The 23,326-nt window shown below is 46.8% G+C and overlaps 1 protein-coding gene across 8 annotated transcripts in view; it reads left to right on the top strand.

Moving 5' to 3' along the window:
- The window catches only part of MPRIP (myosin phosphatase Rho interacting protein), a 266,132-nt gene that overhangs the window by 9,600 nt on the left and 233,206 nt on the right, over positions 1-23,326 (top strand). The window lies entirely within an intron of this gene.

The following is a 23,326-nucleotide window of genomic DNA, read 5'->3' as shown; positions in this document are numbered from 1 at the left end:
TATACTAGGAACTGCACTGTCTTATCCTCCAATCACTGAGTCACCTCAGCCTTGCTTGTAAACACAAGTGATCAGAGGGTGTTTCTGATAAGCAGCTAGGCAGGGAAGTAAAGGGAAGAGGAGGAATATATTATAGATAAAAAGAACTCCCAGCATTCAACTCTTTGCCACTGTTTGGCACTAGGGCCAGTGCTCCTAAAGTATGTGATCACTACAAACCATAACAGCAGAAAAAGTTTTGCAAGTTTTGAATGCAGGATTAGCATCTTAATCACTTAGTACACTCAGACCAGTTGCTGTTGAAATTTGATTTTCATGGTGACAATCCCGCTTTAAGCAATATGAACATAAGCGAAACGCCGCATTCCCATGGCAGAATGCTGCATTCAAACCCCCAAATCCCTGGGGGCAAAATGTGGGGAGCACTTCCTGGTAGAGGCAGAGCATCAATCCCCGCTGATCTCCACCTCTTCCCGCCCCTTTCTTCTGTCACTGAAAGGGGCGGGGAGAGGCGGCGATCAGAGAAGATTAATGGAGGCAGAGCTACAGCACTAAGCTCCGCCTCCCCAGGCAGCAAAAGCCACGACTTGGAAAGTCGTGGGATTTCGCCCCGGTATTTGGGGGGTTTTAATACCGCGTTCTGCAGCGGGAGTTCAGCGTTTCACTTATGCTCGTATTCCTAAAGATAGATGAACAATGAAAAATTTTTTTTTTAGATGGCTTCAGAGTCTCTTTAAAGAGGCCCTGTAGTGACATTTAGCAGAATACTGTTAATTATTCAGGATACCCACTTTCATGTGTGACACTGATTCCAGAAAGATCAGCAGGACTGCCAGACAACTGTAATTTTTTTTAAAGGAAATTAATATGGCTGCCTCTTTATCCATCTCACTTCAGGTGTCCTTTAAATTGAACCAAGCACCATTTTTAGCACCCAGGGCATATGAATAGCATGAATCATTAATAGACAAACTTCAATTTTACTACCTCCCTTTTTTACATTGTAAAGTTTATCAGAGGCCTTTATTATCGTATTTCCCCCCCTACTCCCGTGGCCTGCCCTATGCAGAAGATTCAGGCAGATATAAGGTCTGATGTAATAATTTTATTGTACACATTAGCAGAGAGCAAACTAGAGGCTTTCATCAGTTTGGGGGTGGGGGTCTTAGAGTGCACACTGTGTTTCAAAGACTTTAGAGAAGTCACAGATATAGACACTATTTTCACACCTTCCCCTGGATAACTAATGGGCAGCTGTGTGTGTGTCACTTTTAAGGGGCCCATACACCTAACGATTTTCCCACTATATACAGCCGATTCGATCACTGTGATCAAATTTGCTGTGAAATCGTTGCACAAACGCTGACCGAACGATCGATTTCTGTCCGAAATCGATCATTCCCGTTGATCTGTCCGTGCGGAAGATTTCGCTCCATCACCGGCAGTTCGGGGGTGCGTCGATAGCGGCGTTCGAATGACCGACGCAATGCAGCGGCAATACATTACCTGATCCGGCCAGCGCCTGTCCCCGCTGTCACCGCTGCTTCTTCTCCGCGCTGGGCTCAGAGTCCGGCAGGCTTCACTTCTTCCTGTCCCGGCAGGAAGTTTAAACAGTAGAGCGCCCTCTACTGTTTAAACTTCCCCGGCAGGAAGTACAGTGAAGCTGCAGGCCTGGAGCCCGGAGCGGAGAAGAGACAGCGGAGACCAGGGGACTTGAGCCGGCCGGAACTGATAATGTATGCGAGCGGGGGCTTGATCGGTTTAATGCTGAAATCGATTCGCAATCTGTTTGCAGTAAAGGCAGCAGTATGATCCCTCTCTGATCAGATTCGATCAGAGAGGGATCTATCTGTTGGTCGATCTGATGGCAAATCGACCAGTGTAGGGCCACCTTAAGAGTCTGTTTCCATTACATGCGGTGTGACACCGTGGCTGTACTTTAACCAGTACACGGCAATGGAACTGTTTCCATTGCGCGCTGGTTATGCGGAGCGATCCGAGAATCTGCAGCATGCTGCACATTGTCGCACGGCCGCATCCGCCCGCTGTCTCCTCCAATGACTTGAATGGGAGCGGAAGTGATGTGTAGCTGTATCACATCCATTTGGCTCCCAATCGCTAGTGGAAACGGGCTCTAAAAGTGCAAACCGTATGATCAATTGGTTGCTTGCCGTTAATGGTACTGATGTCGAACGATTGTTCTATTGATAGTTTTGTCGATCTGAATTTTGGATCGATTCTATTGGTCTGTTCTGAAAGCTTATCATTTTGCCCTCCATTGGTTAATTGCGATGATTGGACGGCTGATTATTTGGGAAATTGGGTACGTAATGGGCTCTTTAGAGCAGGGCTGTGGAGTCGGAGTCGTGGAGTCGGAGTCGTGGAGTCGGGCAATTTTGGGTGCCTGGAGTCGGAGTCGGGAAAAAATGCTCCGACTCCGACTCCGACTCCTAATGAATTTGTAACTAATGAAAATAGAAAATATGATAAAATGTTCTATTTCTCAGATAATAGTCATTAAAAATAATGTATATATACAGTATATATACAGTAATAGCTGTGCTTAGTCCACAAAAATGAAATAAACCAGTCAAAATTAGTTACTTGTGCTGCTTCAATAAAGCAGTCCCCGTATTTTTAAGGTCAGATATACATATCTGATTGTGACTGTATATATGATGTGTACACAGGAATCTCATATATACTAAATAACATCTATGCTGTAAGAATAAAGCCTGATGTGTAGCTGTGTCACTAATAGAGATGGTCAACGAGATAGAAATAATTCCGCATTGATGCTGATTTATGCAAATGTATGCACTCCCTTTGCTGATGAAATCAAATAATTTGATATGTTGTTAAAATTTGGTTTGGTGACTACAAATTAAAGGGTAACTGAAATGGATGAAAAGTAAAGTTTTATACATACCTGGGGCTTCCTCCAGCCCCCTTCAGGCTAATCAGTCCCTCGCTGTCCTCCACCACCCGGATTTTCTGCTATGAGTCCTGGTAATTCAGCCAGTCAGCGCTGTCCGGTCGCATGCCGCTCCCACAGCCAGGAACATTCTGCACCTGCGCAATAGTGCTGCACAGGTGTAGTATGCTCCTGGCGGCGGAGTGTGTGCATGCGCACTACGCCTGACTGGCTCAAGTACCTGGACTCATAGCAGAAGATCCAGGTGGTGGAGGAGGACATCGAGGGACTGATTATCCTGAAGGCGGCTGGAGGAAGCCCCAGGTATGTATAAAACTTTAATTCCATCTGTCTCAGGTTTACTTTGTTACACAGTAGTACTATACTCTACATATGCACTCCCCACAGAGCTGCAGGGAATCCACTGAGAATGCTGTGCACATTGAACACAGAGGTGTTGTCTTGTTTACAATCTCCTCATTCCCCTGCAGAGTACCTGCACATCATTCTTACATGTACCCACACTTACATTGCCTAGGGCCTGATAGATGTTCTTTGTTCCGGTCTGTACCTTTTACAAGTACTCTTACCAAGGACTAGTTTTAGTCTAAAGGGAATAAATATAGTAGTCTACATATCCTTCTCACTTCAGTTGTCTTGTAAAATTCCTAAGCGTTGGCAGTTAAGAGACGAATTTCATGTTACATACTTTTAATCAACAAAATTGTAATATGCAAATTAGAGGAGTCGGAGTCGTGGAGTCGGAGTCGGTGGATTTTTGGACCGACTCCACAGCCCTGCTTTAGAGTCATTTGTCCTTGGTGGGAGGTGCATGGGGGCTGCGGCAGGCAGTTTTTTTTTGTACTTGTACTCCGTGCATCAGTAATCCTTTAGAAGTAACTGAGATCTACGATTATTTCCTGACTGCAGTACTCTCACATCTCAAGAGAGGTCTTGGTTGGCCCTTTACTTAGGGACCTAAATTTGTTCCATGGTGGGCGGGGCAAGACTTCTCTCTTGCAGTACAGGGCTCCCTGGAGAGCTCAGTCCCCGAGAGAGGAAGTAGAGGCCTGCATACCAGTTTGTGGCATAACATCGTATTATCACTTAACTAACGATGTCGGGAGTAAATAAACTCCCATGTTGCGATGATGCTGGGCGTAGAGATTCAGGTTAAAATACTAGAATGCAGAACAAGCTCGCTCTTATTACAGTCGCTCTCATTACAGCTCAAAGAAATATCTTGTAGATTTTAAAGCGAAAGGGTCTCTGATGTGTCACTCGGCGTCCGCAGTTGTCGGGTCAATAACCAGGAAGCTGGCCGCGACTTCACTGGAACCATAACATGAGATCACTCTGTTTTTTCCCCTCTTCCAGTGGAATTTGCCTTCTCTCCTTTGATCTTGCTCTCTATTTCGGGAGCGCCTCCTCCTGTATATTATCTGGGAGGATGCACAGCGTGCCTGTTTGTCATGTATTGTTGGGCAGGATTTCTCATGCAGCCCTGATCTTGTTCAAAGTGGACCTGATCTCTTGCACAGAACAGAAGGAAAACACAGAGAAAGGCACTCTGTATGTATTTCGAGAGTTTAGCCTGTCTAATGCCCTCTCGTTTGTGACTAATCACATGTTTTAATTTGGTTTGTCGCCTGTGTCAGCTGACTGCCACGGCAAAGCAGCTCATTTGTAAACACAGAATGTTAACCATATGTCTGCTTCCATGAAAGTAGACACACTGCAAACTAATTGAAATGTTATTCTTTAACCTCCTTGCCGGTTATCCCGAGCTCAACTCGGGGTAACCTGCGCAGGAGGATTTCTCAGGCCCCGCTGGGCCGATTTTCACAATTCTTTTTAATTGCACGCAGCTAGCACTTTGCTAGCTGCGTGCATATCCCGCTCGCCGCCGATTCGCCGCTACCCGCCGCGCCGCCCCCTTACCCCCTCCAGACCCCTTTGCGCAGCCTGGCCAATCGGTGCCAGGCAGCACTGAGGGGTGGTTCGGGATTCCCTCTGACGTACCGACGTCGGTGACGTCATCCCGCCCCGTCGCCATGAACGGGATTTCCTGCTTGCAAAGATCGCCGGCAGCGATCGAAGTAGGTAGGGGGATGCCGCTTGTCAGCGGTTATCATGTAGCTAGCGCTAGGCTAGCTACATGAATTTTAAAAAAAAGTGCTGCGCCGCCCCCTTGCCGACAGGGGGTTAAATGTTATCATGCTGCTGCTTATCTTGAAGAGCAGAGAGGAAGTTATGAGTTCAGGTCCACTTTAAAGCAAACTCTAAAGAAACCGCAAGTTCCCTTTTGGCCAGTGATCTGTTTTTCTCCCTTCTGCCTTGTATGTATAGACTGGCTAGAACAGTAAGGATGCTTTTCCACCACCAGTGTTTTGCAACCTCAATCGCTAGCGGATTACAAAATGCTAGATATGGGAAAAATGAGTGGAAACTGTGGAAACCGTTTCCAGTACTGCAATCTATTGGTGGCACAGTTTTTTTACTGTTATCTGTACGACTCAGCTCCTATACTCACAGGAGCAAAACCTAACACGCATGTGTGCAGCTCGGCCCAGCGATGTCGCCCAAAGGTCCTTATCCCCGACAGGCGGCGCCTGTCAAAGGTGTGTACGCACCCTCCTTAGTGGTAATCACGGGTCCAGCTCGGGGTGGAAAAAACATGCCAGGAGCAGTAACCCCGAGCTGAACTTGTGGTAGCCACCGGCAGATCTGTGCAGAGCAATGCGCGCAGCGGGTGTTAATCACTTACCTTCTGGGGGATCCCGACGTCACCCACCTTTTTTCTTTCTCTCCTCCAAGGCTCTACTTCCCCCTGGTGAGATCGCTGTCTGTCGTCATGACGACAGACGGTAAGCTCATAGGGTTACAGCGCCACCTGGAGGACGGTGGGAGACCTTCAGGCCAATTTTACCACCTCCGTGCAATTTGGGAGCACGCCTACACTATCTGCTCATAGTATTCAAACTCTCTGCTGGCCCTCACACTGTATGTAGGTGATAAAATCTGGCAAAGGCCCCCACTAATGATACCAGTCTTTATTGTACAATTCTAATACTTAAAGTGGCCATACATGTAACGATTTGGCTGTACGATTGACCATTGGATTTGATAATTTCATCGAATTGAGAGAGAATAGAGTGTTCCAGTATGCCCAATTGATGAAAAGTGGCTTTAGTGGCAGCTTAGTAGATCGAGCAAGATATCGGGCGATCGCACAGGAACTAGCTACTGTTCACATGTCCTTTGATCAGGGCTGTGGAGTCGGTACAAAAATCATCGAACTCCTCAGTTTATAAAACCTCCGACTCCAGGCACCCAAAACTGCTCCGACTCCTCGGCTCCGACTCTTTAGTCTAATACTTACCAGGGCTGTGGATTTGGTACAAAAATCATCGGTTTATGAAACCTCCGACTCCAGGTAACCAAAATTGCTCAGACTCCTCGACTCCAACTCCGACTCCACAGCCGTGTATTTGATCGACTCTGAAACAATTTTTACATTCATAGCATAGAGACTCACCGGTTAGATCGATATAGTGAAGATGAATCGCATAGAATATTGCTTGTAGTGTGTGGGGCACTAATCCATTGACTTTCAGTCAAGCATACTGAAGTCGATCGCCCAGTAAAGTTGGTCGCTTTGAGGTCCAGAACCCACTAGAGCGTTTTGTTGAGCGTTTAGGGAGCGCCTGAAATCACGAGCGATTTCCCTAAACGCTCTGCCAATGTAAATAAATGTAACAAAGTCCACAGTAGCGATTCTAATTAGCAAAATCGCCATCGCAGGACATGCAGCATTCTGGGAGCGTTTGTGCGTCAATGTAAAGTAATGAAGCGCTGGCAAATCGCTCATGAATTGCTACACAGAGCGCTTTGTGTGCGATTGTAAAGTACTGCAAACTGTAAAAAAGATAATTTGAAAGCACCAATCAGAATTAAAATCGCAAATCGCTACGCAAATGCTGACACTTTTTTAAAATCGCTACCAAAATCGCTCGAAAATGCTCATGAATTGTCTTACAAAAGGCTAATTAAAACCGCTACCAATTTTTAGTATTTTTAGTGGGGTCCAAGCATCGATCAGAATCACTAGATGTATGGCTGCTTTTAATATGTAATCTGATGGACTACCAAAGGTATAAATTCAACCTGTATTACATTCGGTTTACCCTTCTGATACATGTAGTAGGTTGGGTAAGATTTTACAATCAAGATTGTTTTATTAGTGGTTGCTTTAAAGAGGAACTCCAGTGAAAATAATGTAATTTTAAGTGCTTAATTTTTACACTAATTATAAATAAATAATTTAGTCAGTGTTTGCCCGTTGTAAAATATTTCCTCTCCCTGATTTACATTCTGACGTTTATCAAATGGTGACATTTTTACTGCTGGCAGGTGATGACACTGGAAGGAGATGTTGCCTGCTTTTTTGGCAGTTGGAAACAGCTGTTATTTCCCACAATGCAACAAGGCTCACAGACAGGTAAAGTTTTTGCCACAAAATCAGCCATACAGCGCCCCCTGATGATCCGTTTGTGAAAAGGAATAGATCTCTCGTGGGAAAGGGGGTATCAGCTACTGATTGGGATGAAGTGCAATTCTTGGTTCCGGTTTCGCTTTAAGACTGTGGTAGGAAAAGTACTTTTCTATAGGTGCTTCAATAGGAAACGTATCCTCAACATGAGCGTACTTTTGTGTGTATGAAGTAAAAAGCTTCAGGGAGCTTTTAGTAATGAGATGACGTTTGCACTCATTGACACACTGCAGAGCTTGTTGGCGTTTCCACACTATGGCCATTTGTCAGCCGGATGTTACAATAAGCGTTTTTGCCTGTCTTGCTTTCTGTGGAACTGGACAAAATGTTAGAGGAACTGTAGTAAAAATAACAATGAATAAAATTGCTCAATTTTTAAAATATTTATTTTATAGATTAGTCAGTGTTTTTTTTTCCCATTGTAAAAATCTCTTCTTTCCCTGATTTACATTCTGAAATGTATCACTGGTGGAGACATCTATAGTCCTGCCAGGTGATCTGTACGGAATGTTCGTTACTGAGAGTTCTATGCACAGAAGGAGAAAAAAGGGAAAAAGGTTCACAGACAGCAAACGGTTCACATTAGCGGTTGTTTGCCAAACGGACCGGATGACCTGACCGGATCCGGACCGGATCCGGATCGGAACCGTACGGTTCTGATCCGGATCCGATCCGGATCCGGTCAGGTTGCATCAGGTGGCAATCAGGATGCGATCCGGATCCGTTTGGCAAAATATACGTTAAAAAAAAAATGTTGGGGTCTGGGAGGTCAGCAGAAGGGGGACCTGTGGAATCAGGCCCTCTGCTGTTTAGCACTCACCTCCACCTCCGACATGCTGCCAACATCTCCGGATCCGGATCCAGCTGTGCTGCTCCACTCCAAAATGCTTGCCCATGTGTCCCCAGCCAATATCGCCGCAAAAATCCGCATAGGAAGTGGGGTAGAACATCCGGATTTCTCAGCCAGTGTGTTGTGCGGCCTCCGGTTCCCATTTGTTTGTATTGGCCGGATGGTGCAGTCCGGCTCCGCCCCGGATACGGCTGCCGGAGGGGCCGGATGAAAAAATAGCGCATGTTGGAACGGAGGCCGGAGTCCGGATCCGGTCCGGCTCCGGTTCTGCAGAACGGACCCATGTGAACGGACGCATAGGCTTTAATTGCTATGCCGTGCGTCCGTTCCGTCCGTTCTGCAGGCGGTGCGGCTCCGGCACGGCGATTCCGGAGGGCCACCGCAAGTGTGAACCGGGCCTAAGGACTGTGGTTATGACATCACACTGTGGGTGGGGCATCGCCACAATATCAGCCATACAGACGACCCTGATAATCTATTTGAGGAAAGGTACATATTTCTGGTGGGAAAGGGGGTATCAGCTACTGATTGGAATGAAGTTCAGTCCCTGGTTATCGCTCCTATTTAAGAGGAATCCTTTATGAGATTTGGCTACCTTGTTCTGCACACCAAACCAATACGGTAGTCTATGATTCCAATATCCTAGTGTGAGAGAAAAGAAAAACCCCTGTTGTGCATTTTAGGTTTTTTTCCCTCTGGCAAATCACAGTGACATGAAGGGGGTGGGGGAGGTGAAGCAATCTGATTTGCCTCTGCGATCTTTGGTCCGACTGATTTGATTGGAAAGTCCCATTGAACTGCAATAAAGGGCAATAGCACCTAAAATGCAGCAGGCAGAATATTGCAGTTCAACAAGACTTGCATCGCTTTAAAGCGGATCCCAGATGAAAAACTAACTATAACAAGTAACTTGTCTATATCTAAAATTTAGCTGCATGTAGCTTCAACAGTTTGATTATTTCCGCCTGTGATACAATGAGAGCAGCCATGTTGTTAAACATTACACACAGGCAACTGCTGTGCATCTCCAGCCCCTCTGCCTAATTCCCCCTCCTCCCCTCTGCCTCTGAAATCTCTGGCTAGTAACACCTCCCCCTCCTCCTACCCAGACTGAGCTCCCATAAGCCCTTGCTACTGTCTGAAAATGCCAAGGCACTCTGAAAAGCTGTGGGCGAGGCTTGTTTAGTTTATAGGGAATTAGAGTATTAAAACAAAAACAAAAAAGTATTTGGCTTGAGGAATGCCCTATAAAGTATATGAAAGGAAAGGATCGGCAAACTGCATGCGCTCTTGAAACCCGACTGAAGCGCACCAAGTGGGAAAATTGTGGAGGGAACCAGCCATCATTCCCATGTCCACTGAGGAAGGCAAATCAGGACGCACACTTCCTGTTCATGTTCCCTCCTCATGTTCCTTCCCTGCGTGAGATTATCTGGACTTCAATGGACCACCTGAGTGGATACTGCACTGTCTCCTCTCACTGGCCCCTGGAGATCAGTCACAACTGTGGCCCCCGAGTCTAATCTTAAAGTGGACCTGAACTCTTGCACAGGACAGAAAGGAAACCTAGAGAAATGCACCCTGAATGTATTTAGAGAGTTTAGCCTATCTAATTCCCCCTCATCTGTGACTAACTTATTTATTGTATTTATAAATCACAAGTTGTCATTTGATCTCTAACCTGTAACAGCTGGCTGCCTCGGCAGAGCAGCTAATTTATAAACACAGGATGTTAACCAGATGTCTGCTTTCATGAAAGCAGTAAGTAGACACCCTGCAGATTTATTGCAGGATTTGTATCAGCGGTAACAAAGAAATGTTTTCCTTTAAAGGTTATAATGCTGTTGCTTATCTTTTAGAGTTGAGAGGGTGTTCTGAGTTCAGATCCTCTTTAGAGGCCCCGTAGTGACCTATAGTAGATTGCAGTAAATTATTCAGGATACCCCATTTTATTACAATTTTCCTGGTTTTAGCATCAACAATACTTTTCTATAGCTATATATTGCTGTATATTGGTGTGTTATTCCACCCTTTCAGAGTATTTTGGGAGATCAGGTATATTTTGTACTAGCTTTGGAACTCTGTAAACTAACATTCTGCAGGGAATCTATTAAAAATCAATCCACCCGCACAGTTTAAGGTTTGGAACACACTAGCTGGCTGTTACTAAGCAGTCGTGATTTGAAAAGCTCTTGCTGATGTAGTGCTATGGGTGTGATCCCACTTGAGCGGTGTGATTTTGTAAAAATCCACCATAGCATTACATTACCGTTACAAAACACTGGCGCTTAGAAAGGCTGCTAGTGGGTTTGAACCCTTATGGGCCATTGATCTGCTAATGCTCTTTCCCCGCTCCTGATTGACACACATTTTTCCATCCTGTCCGATACTTTTGATCCAAGTTCGATCTGACATTTTGGGAACTGAAATCTGCAGGGAATGTTATGGGGAAACCAATGAGTGTATGGCCAGCTGTGCTGTGCTGTATATGGGAGATGCACACGACTGCTGAACCCTTTCCTTATTTCAGGAAAAAGCAAGCATGTGTGTAGCTGTGCAGATAAGGATCTCAGCCTTCCTTTGACCTTTTTTGGAGTTGAGCTGGAGACTCCATTTTGCAGTCCTGCCTATTGAAGTCTGTGTCTGGATTGTGAGGGGGGAGGGGGGGGGTGCAGTGCAGTCTGTGCATCTCCTCCGAGTTCTGGAGGTTCCTGTGCGGGCCCCGGCCTGTGACATAACACGTAAGCCCTTCTGCTGATGTAACCCGTAATCTCGCCGCTCGCATGGGCCCTTGCCAAGTGACTCACTCCGGGAATGTTGGCCGAGCGCTCCGCTAGAGGCTGATCGCATCGGAGCTGCTCTGTGGGCCTCTTAAGGGTTAAAGCATTCAAAGCAGAATTCTGTTAACCCTTCTGCAAGATCCGCAGGAACGTTGTGTGTGTGTACGTGTGTGTGTGTGTGTACGTGTGTGTGTACGTGTGTGTGTGTGTGTGTACGTGTGTGTGTGTGTGTACGTGTGTGTACGTGTGTGTGTGTACGTGTGTGTGTGTACGTGTGTGTGTGTGTACGTGTGTGTGTGTGTGTACGTGTGTGTGTGTGTGTGTGTGTACGTGTGTGTGTACGTGTGTGTGTACGTGTGTGTGTACGTGTGTGTGTACGTGTGTGTGTACGTGTGTGTGTACGTGTGTGTGTACGTGTGTGTGTACGTGTGTGTGTACGTGTGTGTGTACGTGTGTGTGTACGTGTGTGTGTGTACGTGTGTGTGTGTACGTGTGTGTGTGTACGTGTGTGTGTGTACGTGTGTGTGTGTACGTGTGTGTGTGTACGTGTGTGTGTACGTGTGTGTGTACGTGTGTGTGTGTGTGTACGTGTGTGTGTGTACGTGTGTGTGTGTGTACGTGTGTGTGTGTACGTGTGTGTGTGTACGTGTGTGTGTGTACGTGTGCGTGTGTGTGTGTGTACGTGTGTGTACGTGTGTGTGTGTGTACGTGTGTGTGTGTACGTGTGTGTGTGTACGTGTGTGTGTGTGTGTGTGTACGTGTGTGTGTGTGTGTACGTGTGTGTGTGTGTACGTGTGTGTGTACGTGTGTGTGTGTGTACGTGTGTGTGTACGTGTGTACGTGTGTGTGTACGTGTGTGTGTGTACGTGTGTGTGTGTACGTGTGTGTGTGTACGTGTGTGTGTGTGTACGTGTGTGTGTGTGTACGTGTGTGTGTGTACGTGTGTGTGTGTACGTGTGTGTGTGTACGTGTGTGTGTGTACGTGTGTGTGTGTGTACGTGTGTGTGTGTGTGTGTGTGTACGTGTGTGTGTGTGTACGTGTGTGTGTGTGTACGTGTGTGTGTGTGTGTGTGTGTGTGTGTGTGTGTGTGTGTGTGTGTGTGTGTGTGTGTGTGTGTGTGTGTGTGTGTGTACGTGTGTGTGTGTGTGTGTGTGTGTGTGTGTGTGTACGTGTGTGTGTACGTGTGTGTGTACGTGTGTGTGTACGTGTGTGTGTACGTGTGTGTGTACGTGTGTGTGTACGTGTGTGTGTACGTGTGTGTGTACGTGTGTGTGTACGTGTGTGTGTGCGTGTGTGTGTGCGTGTGTGTGTGCGTGTGTGTGTGCGTGTGTGTGTGCGTGTGTGTGTGCGTGTGTGTGTGCGTGTGTGTGTGCGTGTGTGTGTGCGTGTGTGTGTGCGTGCGTGTGTGCGTGTACGTGTGCGTGTACGTGTGTGTGTACGTGTGTGTACGTGTGTGTGTACGTGTGTGTGTACGTGTGTGTGTACGTGTGTGTGTACGTGTGTGTGTACGTGTGTGTGTACGTGTGTGTGTGTGTACGTGTGTGTGTACGTGTGTGTGTGTGTACGTGTGTGTGTGTGTACGTGTGTGTGTGTGTACGTGTGTGTGTACGTGTGTGTGTACGTGTGTGTGTACGTGTGTGTGTGTGTGTACGTGTGTGTGTGTGTACGTGTGTGTGTACGTGTGTGTGTGTGTGTACGTGTGTGTGTGTGTGTGTACGTGTGTGTGTGTGTACGTGTGTGTGTGTGTGTACGTGTGTGTGTGTGTACGTGTGTGTGTGTGTACGTGTGTGTGTACGTGTGTGTGTACGTGTGTGTGTACGTGTGTGTGTACGTGTGTGTGTACGTGTGTGTGTACGTGTGTGTGTGCGTGTGTGTGTGCGTGTGTGCGTGTGTGTGTGCGTGTGTGTGTGCGTGTGTGTGTGCGTGTGTGTGTGCGTGTGTGTGTGCGTGTGTGTGTGCGTGTGTGTGTGCGTGTACGTGTGCGTGTACGTGTGTGTGTACGTGTGTGTGTACGTGTGTGTGTACGTGTGTGTGTACGTGTGTGTGTACGTGTGTGTGTACGTGTGTGTGTGTGTACGTGTGTGTGTGTGTGTGTACGTGTGTGTGTGTGTACGTGTGTGTGTGTGTACGTGTGTGTGTGTGTACGTGTGTGTGTACGTGTGTGTGTGTACGTGTGTGTGTGTACGTGTGTGTGTGTACGTGTGTGTGTGTACGTGTGTGTGTGTACGTGTGTGTGTGTACGTGTGTGTGTGTACGTGTGTGTGTGTACGTGTGTGTGTGTACGTGTGTGTGTGTACGTGTGTGTGTGTACGTGTGTGTGTGTACGTGTGTGTGTGTACGTGTGTGTGTGTACGTGTGTGTGTGTACGTGTGTGTGTGTACGTGTGTGTGTGTACGTGTGTGTGTGTACGTGTACGTGTGTGTGTGTGTACGTGTGTGTGTGTGTGTGTGTGTGTGTACGTGTGTACGTGTGTGTGTGTGTATGTGTGTGTGTGTGTGTGTGTGTGTGTGTGTGTGTACGTGTGTGTGTGTGTACGTGTGTGTGTGTGTGTACGTGTGTGTGTGTGTACGTGTGTGTGTGTGTACGTGTGTGTGTGTACGTGTGCGTGTGTGTGTGTGTACGTGTGTGTACGTGTGTGTGTGTACGTGTGTGTGTGTGTGTACGTGTGTGTGTGTGTACGTGTGTGTGTGTACGTGTGTGTGTGTACGTGTGTACGTGTGTGTGTACGTGTGTACGTGTGTACGTGTGTGTGTGTGTACGTGTGTGTGTGTACGTGTGTGTGTGTGTACGTGTGTGTGTGTGTGTGTACGTGTGTGTGTGTACGTGTGTGTGTGTACGTGTGTGTGTGTGTGTACGTGTGTGTGTGTGTGTACGTGTGTGTGTGTGTGTACGTGTGTGTGTGTGTGTGTGTACGTGTGTGTGTGTGTACGTGTGTGTGTGTGTACGTGTGTGTGTGTGTACGTGTGTGTGTGTGTGTGTACGTGTGTGTGTGTGTGTACGTGTGTGTGTGTGTGTACGTGTGTGTGTGTACGTGTGTGTGTGTACGTGTGTGTGTGTGTACGTGTGTGTGTGTACGTGTGTGTGTGTACGTGTGTGTGTGTACGTGTGTGTGTGTGTACGTGTGTGTGTGTACGTGTGTGTGTGTGTACGTGTGTGTGTGTACGTGTGTGTGTGTACGTGTGTGTGTGTACGTGTGTGTGTGTGTACGTGTGTGTGTGTACGTGTGTGTGTGTACGTGTGTGTGTGTACGTGTGTGTGTGTGTACGTGTGTGTGTGTGTACGTGTGTGTGTGTACGTGTGTGTGTGTGTACGTGTGTGTGCGTGTACGTGTGTGTGCGTGTACGTGTGTGTGCGTGTACGTGTACGTGTGTGTGTGTACGTGTGTGTGTGTACGTGTGTGTGTGTACGTGTGTGTGTGTACGTGTGTGTGTGTACGTGTGTGTGTGTACGTGTGTGTGTGTGTACGTGTGTGTGTGTGTACGTGTGTGTGTGTGTACGTGTGTGTGTGTGTGTGTACGTGTGTGTGTGTACGTGTGTGTGTGTGTACGTGTGTGTGTGTGTACGTGTGTGTGTGTGTACGTGTGTGTGTGAGTACGTGTGTGTGTGAGTACGTGTGTGTGTGAGTACGTGTGTGTGTGTGTGTGTGTGTGTGTGTGTGTGTAGGGGGGGGTCAGATTGATCAAATCCAGTGAGGGGAAAGTAAGGCAAAACTCTTGCAGAAGTTGTATCCAGTGCAAATTCCTCCTCTGGACTTTTTGATAGACTTTATACTGTGGTTTTAAAATATCTGCCCTAGTGTTACATTTAAAGGACAACTGAAGTGAGAGGGGATATGGAGGCTGCTGTATTTATTTCCTGTTAAACAATACCAGTTGCCTGGCAGTCCTGCTGATCTCTTTGGCTACAGTAGTGTCTGAATCACACACCTGTAACAAGCATGCAGCTAATCCAGTCACACTTCAGTCTGAGCACCTGATCTGCTGCATGCTTGTTCAGGGGCTGTGGCTGAACGCATTAGAGGCAGAGGACCAGCAGACTGCCTTGTGCGATGGTTTAATTGTGCCAGAATGTAGTTGATTTTATTCATGGCATATTTTATGTGACTAGCTGATTGCCTGGCGTTGCCTGTGTATGTATTTGGCTGGTGTTGGCTCCATTCACTTTTCCTAACCCTAACACACACTTAATGACCAAGTTTGTGAGCTTTGGGGTCTTTGGCATCAATTTGTATATTCCCATAGAAATCGACCCCAGTCAACCAATGACTGTTTTAGGTTTGAGGCCTCTGCCATTAAAAGTGTAAGAATGGTAGCAATGTAAATATTCCCCTTGAAAATCAATAGATGAATTTTCATTGGCTGTTGTAGGCTCTACCCACATTTCTGAATAGCAATGCCAGTCACCCAGTGGCCCACTGTGTCAAGTTTGAGAACACTCCCATTAACAATGTAAGAATGGCTGCAGTTTACATTTTCCCATTAAAAATGAACGGCTGAAATTTGATTGGCTGTTTTATGCTCCGCCCACTTTTCCTGGATTTGTAACCTCAGTCACCAAGTGACCAACTGTGCCAAGTGTGGGGACTCAGGCTTGATAACTGTGAGATTACTGTGAGAATGACAGCCTTTTACATGTTTCCATTGACATGAATGGCTGGAATATGATTGGCTGTTTGTAGCTCCGCCCAGGTGTGCAGGGGGGACGCGAGACCCCCAGAACATATCATCCCAGGTAGTAAGGGATCTGTATACAAAGTTTCATTCAAATTGGTCAAGCCGTTTTCGAGTGATCACCACGCACACACTTGCAGAATAATCTTTGACTGCTGAACATTCAGAGCGGATCCTAAATTAAAAAAGTAACAAAATCCCGGGAAGTCTGTAGCTTTCAATCATTGAAATCTGTAATTTGGAGTGTTTGGACTTTCGGTACATCTGCGTTGTCCTAATTGTCGGGGTTCTGTTCTTGTGGCCATTTTACTACAGAGGAGTAGAGGGAGGTTTTATTGACAGGTGAGGGTGTTGTATGCGCAGTAATCTGTCATATTAGGCAGGGGAACTAGAGGAAGGCTGGGAGGAGAGACTGCTGTGATCGCTCTGATTATACCCTACGAGTGTCGCTGTTTATAGAACTTTATGCCACTTAATGACTCTCTTGAGCCCTGCTGCTTATTATGAAAGTTTACAGCAATAAAGATGTCGGAGTATAAAGCTCCCTCTTGCCTAGTTTGGGCTTTCAGTCTCATAGTGGAAGCAACTGAATAGCCGTGTATAAAGATCGGACTGATTCTAGGAAGCATCCCCTGCACCCATGGGTGGACCCGAAAGCTTACCACTCCTCACTCTGATACCCCTCCCCCAGCAGGAGAGTCATAACAGCCACGCTATGGTACTGGGGGGCAAATGTTACACCTGCGGCAGGTGCCCAGCTTTATCGTAAGGGTCTCCACACAGACCTGCTTTTCTGAGCGCTTTGTGATTAGCGCTTTTTAAAAATCGCTCCCATTCACTTTAATTAAAATGGTTTAAAAATCGCTTTGTTTTTCGGGATTGCGAAATCGCCGCGATTTTTACTGCGATTTTTAATTAAAGTGAATGGGAGCGATTTTTTAAAAAGCGCTAATCACAAAGCGCTCAGTAAAGTGCTTCTAGTGTGAATGGGCCCTAAAAACAAAAGTGCACAAACCTAACAAAATATTTACTGCTTGGAGTGGGATTTTAAAGTGTATCTGACAGGAGGATAAAGATTTCATACTTACCTGGGGCTTCCTCCAGCCCCATAAGCACCGCTGAGTGCCTCCGTTTCGCTGCATATGCTAAGTCGCGCCAGTCGGCTCTTCTGCGCTTGCGTATTGTACTAGGAGCATAATCTAAATGTAATAACCAGGATGGATAAGCAAATACAATTAGTGTGTTTAAAGAGAACCCGAGGTGGGTTTGAAGAATATTATCTGCATACAGAGGCTGGATCTGCCTATACAGCCCAGCCTCTGTTGCTATCCCAAACCCCCCTAAGGTCCCTCTGCACTCTGCAATCCCTCCATAAATCACAGCCACGCTGCTGACAAACAGCTTGTCAGAGCTGGCTGTGTTTATGTCTATAGTGTCAGTCTGCTGCTCTCCCCACCTCCTGCAGAACTCCAGTCCCTGCCTGCATCCCTTCCCTCCCTGCTGATTGGAGGGAAGGGACGGGGGCAGGGACCAGAGCTATGCAGGAGGCGGGGGAGCAGCTGAGACTGACACTACAGATGTAAACACAGCCTCACAGCATCGCTGTGATTTATGAGGGATTGCAGAGTGCAGGGGGGCCTTAGGGGGGTTTGGGATAGCAACAGAGGCTGGGCTGTATAGGCAGATCCAGCCTCTGTATGCCGATAACATTACACACCTGAGGTTCTCTTTAACTTGTAGTTGGCACCGTTTATTGTAAAGCTATAATGGATGTAAATACATTTTTCCCCTCATTTACTTTTTATAATGCATAGAAAATAAGTTAATTACAAAACAAATATTTCCCGCTAAAAGCCTAATTTGTCCTGAAAAGAACAATATATAGATCATTTAGGTGTGATAAGTAGTAATAAAGTTATTGGGGAATGAGTGGGAGCTGCGCTGATATGTGAAAATTGCTCACGGCCGGCGGAAGTGGTTAAAGAGGAACTGAAGAGAGGTATATGGAGGCTGCCATGTTTGCTTCCTTTTAAAGGGACTCCGAGCAGTGCCTGTGGGGTATGCCTTTAAGCATACCCACAACTAATTAATTACATCCTCACACCTACCAGCATGATGTTTGTAATTATATCCCCCGGGTTCCTTATATTTCATTGCATTGTGCTGAATGGAGCTGCCGACTTTGGGGAAAAGTCGTCCTGTGTAATACAATGTAACTATGGAAAGATGAAGCTCTCTTTCTCCTCTTTACAATGATATATATAAACTGCCGCCCTACACCTTTTAGTTTTCGCTATTTTCGCGATCAAAATCGCGGCCACGGCAATTTCGATCGCGAAAATAGCGAAAACTAAAAGGCATAGGGCAGCGCTTTATATATCATTGTAAAGAGGAGAAAGAGAGCTTCAAAATGCTATGCATCTTTCCATAGTTACTGCACTGCTCGGAGTTCCTTTAAACAATACCAGTTGCCTGGCAGCCCTGCTGATCCTCTGCCTCTGATACTATTAGCCATAGCCCCTGAACAAGCATGCAGCAGATCAGGTGTTTCAGACTTTAAAGTCAGATCTGACAAGACTAGCTGCATGCTTGTTTCTGGTGTTATTCAGATACTACTGCAGAGAAATAGACCAGCAGGGCTGCCAGGCAACTGGTATTGATTAAAAGGAAATAAATATGGCAGCCTCCGTCTACCTCTTACTTCAGTTCCCCTTTAATGTCACATTTCTGTGAAAAATCCTCAAAAGTCGGCAAAAGCAACTGTCTTTGGATAAGTTCCTTGTCATAGCCACATACACAGTTGGGGTGAGCCAACAGATGGCAATGATTCTGTTATAGTGAAAGTCTTTTTTTACGCTGTTACTTTATACAGTAGAGTACTTTGTATTACATATTTTTCTGTAAATGTCTTTGGATTGTGGAACGATTCATCTAAGTTTCCAGTAATTCTTATGGGAAAATTCACTTTGATATGAGTGCTTTGGATTACAAGCAGGTTTCTGGATTGAATTATGCTTGCTAACGTAAAGTGCCACTGTAGTTTGTTGATGTAATGCCTCGTTCAGACTATACGTGCTGCCGTGTGTATTTTGGCAGCGCGTATGGTGTGCGACATGCAAGAACGGTAGAAGTGCATAGACTGCACTTCTACCATTCCCATCATATGCGCTGCGCAGCAGTGTGATGCGCTATCGCACCGCTGCATGCATTTTTCCGGAATCGTAGCACAGATCCATTCACTCATTCACGGTAGTGAATGGGATCTGCAGTGCATGGTAGCGTAGATGGCGTGCGATCGTACGCGTTGCGTTCCGATCACACAGCCATCTACGCTAAATAATGTGAACAAGACCTTAAGGGATAATTTTGTTTTGGAGAGATAGGGTAACTTGTTTTGGTAATGGAGTACATTGTTGGGTGATAGATGGTTTAGCGTGATGAGAGAGGTAAGGTGTACATTCTTATACAGAGATGGTGTTCATAGCGAGATGGTTTAATTTGTTCGTAGTGAGATGTAGTAATGTTTGGTGAGGTAAGAGTTACATTGCTGTACAGTGATGGGGTAATGTGCTTTCTGGGGAGGGGTAACGTGTTGCTGTATTGCATGGCGGTGTCAGCCTATCTGTATTCTGCAGCCGCAGTGTACCCTTCCCCTGTGAGTACTGGCTGTCAGGAGTGAGGTGTAGCTTGTTAGCTAATGTATGGGGTTACATTGTGTAGTGGGGTAAGGGGTACAGTGATAGGGGAATTTGCTGCATGGTGAGGGGTAACTTGTTGCTGGATTGCATGATGTCAGCCTATCTGTATTCCGCAGCCGCAGTGAACCCTTCCCCTGTGAGTATTGGTTGTTAGCATTGAGGTGTAGCTTGTTAGGTAATGGATGGGGGGTGCATTGATGTTGTTTGAGGTAAGGGGTAAATTACTGTACAGTGATGGGGTAATGACTGCATGGTGAGGGGTAACGTGTTGCTGTAGTGCATGGCGGTGTCAGCCAATCTGTATTCCGCAGGCGCAGTGAACCGTTCTCCTGTGAGTATTGGCTGCCAGCAGTGAGGTGTAGCTTGTTAGGTTATGTATGGGGGGTATATTGTTATGTGGTGAGGGAAGGGGTGCAGTGATGGGGTAACGTGTTGCTGTATTGCATAGCGGTGTCAGCCTATCTGTATTCCGCAGCCGCAGTGAACCCTTCCCCTGTGAGCGGTCAGCAGATTGCCTGGAGACCATGAATGACTGAAGACTGGGCAAACAGCTTCTGCTCCAGCTCTATTACAGAAGCTTCCACAATTGTCCTTTTGTGTGGAAACCGGAGAGTTTCTTTCTGTCCCTCCCAGAGCAGGTTGTGGTTTCATCTGTGTACGGAATGGCAATGCAGCATGGAATAAAGATCTCTCCTTCGATCGGCTAATTAAAGAGGACTTCTTGCAGAAATCCCTCTTAGTGAGAATCAAGACCGCTGGTGTGAAATCCCTTTATTTTAACTTTCTCACAGAAAAGGTAGATTGTGAAAGAAAAAAACAGCAACGCAGACCTCCCCCCTCGACAGGACAGAAGCAGCGCGGTTCCTGCAATTTTATGAGGGTTTTATATCTTTTCTATATAAGACACATGTACAACATATATACTTTTTGTTTTTGTCTTGAACCCTTTCGGGACCACACACCTCTGGCCCCTTAAAGCAGTAGGATCAGCCATACTATGCCAGGGGGAAAAAACACATATATAAGTAGATAAATACTTGATCTACTTACATAACATGTATTGTACTGTCCACGTTTTGATTTCAGTGAATGTTATATAGTAAATGACGAGAATTCTGTTTCTGGTGGGGGCCATGTCTTTTGCCCACAGTTAAGGCTAATTCGTGATGTCATTTCTGCCCTTTACTTTTTTTCTTGTCTCCTCCAATCGCTGAGTCGCCTCAGCCTTGCTTGTAAACACAAGTGAGTAGGGGATTAGGTTTCAGATAAGTAGCTGGCAGGGAAATAAAGGGAAGAGGAGGAATAGATTATAGATAAAAAGAACCCCCAGCATGCAATTCTTTGGCACCGACTACTAAAGGGCCAGTGCTCCTTAAGTATGTGATAACTCCAAATCATAACAGCAGAAAAAGTTTTGCAAGTTTTGAATGCAGGATTAGCATCTTTATCACTTAATACACTCAGACCAGTTGCTGTTGAAATTTGATTTTTATGGTGACACTACCGCTTTAAATTGCACCTGATCTCTTGCACAGGACAGAAGGAAAACCTAGAGAAATGCACCCTGTGTGTATTTAGAGAGTTTAGCCTGTCCAATTCCTCCTCGTTTGTGTCTAATCACTAATTGTAATTTAATCTCTCCTTTGGGTCAGCTGACTGCCATGCCATATAAGCTCATTTGAAAGCACAGAATGTTAACAATGTGTCTGCTTCCATGAAAGCGGGAAGTAGACATGCTGGAGGTTTATGGCAGGAGTTGTATCAGCTGCAACAAAGAAATGTTTTTCTTTAAAGGTCATTACGCATTTGCGTATCTTTTAGAGCAGAGAGGAAGTTGTGAGTTTAGGTCCGCTTTTAGGACCAGAGCTGTCCTTTTCCTATCGTGCCCTGTGATTGGCTCACAGTAATCGCAGAGTCAGGAGCGAATTAAATTGGGCTGCAGTAGTGTCTGAATCGCACACCTGGAACAAGCATGCAGCTAATCCGGTCTGACTTCAGTCTGAAACACCTGATCTGCTGCATGCTTGTTCAGGGGCTGTGGCTAGAAGTATTAGAGGCAGAGGATCAGCAGCACAGGCAGGTAATCTTTTAAATCGTTTAAAAGAAAATAAATATGGCAGCCTCCGTATCCCTTTTACTTCAGGTGCTCTTAAAACAATGCACGTTGCCTGGCTGTAATACTTTTAGCCATAACCCCTGAACAAGCATGCAGCAGATCAGGTGCTCTGACTGGAGTGTGACTGGATTAGCTGCATGCTTGTTTCAGGTGTGTGATTCAGACACTTCTGCAGCCAAATACATAAGCAGGACAGCTGGGCAACTGCTTTTGTTTAGAGCAGACCTGAACTCAGAACTTCCTCTCTACGCAAAAGTATAATAACCTTTAAAGAAAAACATAATTCTGCAGTGTCTACTTCCTGTCTTCATGGAAGCAGACATAGTGCTAACATCCTGTTTACAAATTAGCTGCTCTGCGGAGGCAGCCAGCTGACACGCCTGAGAGATCAAATTGCGCTGGTGGTTAGTCACAGATGAGGGGGAATGAGACGGGCTAAACTCTCTAAATACATACAGGGTGCATTTCTCTGTTTCCTTCTGTCCTGTGCAAGAGTTCAGGTCCACTTTAAAGAAAACCTGTAATGAAAAAAACCTCCCCTGAGGGGTACTTACCTCGGATGGGGGAAGCCTCCGGATCCTATTGAGGCTTCCCACGTCCTCCTCGGTCCCCCGGCGGCGGTGATAGAGCTCCCCGAACAGCGGGGATGTAAATATTTACTTTCCCGGCTCCAGCGCAGGCGCAGTATCGGCTCTCCGCCTCGGAGATAGGCGGGAATAGCCGATCGCTGTCGGCCCGCTCTACTGTGCAGGCGCAAGTCTCCTGTGCCTGCAAGTCTCCTGCTACTGCGTAGTAGAGCGAACCCGACAGAGATCGGCTAGTTCCGCCTATCTCCGTGCAGAGAGCCGCAACAGCGCCCCCGCTGGAGCCAGGGGAGGTAAATAAATCAGCGCTTGTCAGGCTTGTCGAGCGAGGATTGCTGGGCACTTCGGGGGAGCCAGCGCTGACCTGCCTGCAGCTACAGGGGAGGGGGAAGCCTCATTGGGACCTGAGGCTTCCCCTACCGAGGTGAGTACCCCCCAGGGGAACTTTTTTGTTTAGTACAGGTTCTCTTTAACCTGAAATAAATATGGCAGCCTCCATATCCATCTCACTTCAGGTTCAGTGTTGACATTGAGAGACGTGCGTCTCCTGTTTTCCTTGTTGCCTGGACTTGGGGTGTGAGCAGCAGTGACTGCTGGGATGTGAGCATTGCACCTGGCTGTATGGTGATATATGCCGGGCTGGCAGCAGTGGCTGCTGGGATGTGAGCATTGCACCTGGCTGTATGGTGATATACGCCGGGCTGGCAGCAGTGACTGCTGGGATGTGAGCACTGCACCTGGCTGTATGGTGATGTACGCTGGGCTGGCAGCAGTGGCTGCTGGGATGTGAGTATTGCACCTGGCTGTATGGTGATATACGCCGGGCTGGCAGCAGTGGCTGCTGGGATGTGAGCATTGCACCTGGCTGTATGATATATGCTGGGCTTGCAGCAGTGGCTGCTGGGATTTGAGCATTGCACCTGGCTGTATGGTGATAAACGCTGGGCTGGCAGTAGTGGCTGCTGGGATGTGAGCATTGCACCTGGCTGTATGGTGATATACGCTGGGCTGGCAGTAGTGGCTGCTGGAACCTGAGCACTGCACCTGGCTGTATGGTGATATACGCTGGGCTGGCAGCAGTGGCTGCTGGGATGGGAGCATTGCACCTGGCTGTATGGTGATATACGCCGGGCTGGCAGTAGTGGCTGCTGGAACCTGAGC

Source organism: Hyperolius riggenbachi, chromosome 7, assembly GCF_040937935.1.
Source record: "Hyperolius riggenbachi isolate aHypRig1 chromosome 7, aHypRig1.pri, whole genome shotgun sequence".
Taxonomy (NCBI): Eukaryota; Metazoa; Chordata; class Amphibia; order Anura; family Hyperoliidae; genus Hyperolius; species Hyperolius riggenbachi.
The sequence above is the reverse complement of the archived record's forward strand: the minus strand, read 5'-3'. Positions and strand labels throughout refer to the sequence as shown.